This window comes from Crocuta crocuta, unplaced genomic scaffold (genome assembly GCF_008692635.1).
Source record: "Crocuta crocuta isolate KB4526 unplaced genomic scaffold, BGI_CrCroc_1.0 scaffold241, whole genome shotgun sequence".
NCBI lineage: Eukaryota > Metazoa > Chordata > Mammalia > Carnivora > Hyaenidae > Crocuta > Crocuta crocuta.
The window spans coordinates 852,309-852,857 of NW_027527807.1; positions in this window are offsets into that span (position 1 = coordinate 852,309).

Below are 549 nucleotides of genomic sequence, written 5' to 3' on the forward strand. Positions count from 1 at the left end.
GCACGGGGGTGCTGATGGCTTTTCCTCAGTGTTTTTATTACCCCTCCCCACCCCCTTGGGAAATTACAAGTCCTTACACACATACCCCGCAGAGGTTGACTTCTCTACATTCTTGCTAAACTGCTATTGCTCCTCAGGGCTACGCTCTTGGGAGGGGGTGGAAGGGTTTTCTTTTGTTTTGGTTCAGCTTCCTTCTTAGACACGTGCTGTTTACTTGGGTCTCAAGGGTAGGCTTTCTCTCCGTACTCTTGCCCTTCTTGCCTGCGGCAGCCAAACTTTGCTTTGTTTCTGTGGTCGGTCTAGTACGGGAGCTCCTCTCCCTTCTCCCAGGCGATATGGGTCATTGCGTGGTATCTTTGCCGGATCCCGAGCCCCGGATGGAATCCTGCCCCTCCAGTGGGACTTTGCACTATTGCCCCCGGCAGCAGCCCACCACCTCCCGTGTGCCTGAGTTACCAAAGGGAGGTTTTCCGGGTCTCCTGCCTTCCCTTAAGTCTTTCTAGTGAACACCCAGCGGGGGGTCTGTGGAAGTGACTGTGAGCTCTCCTA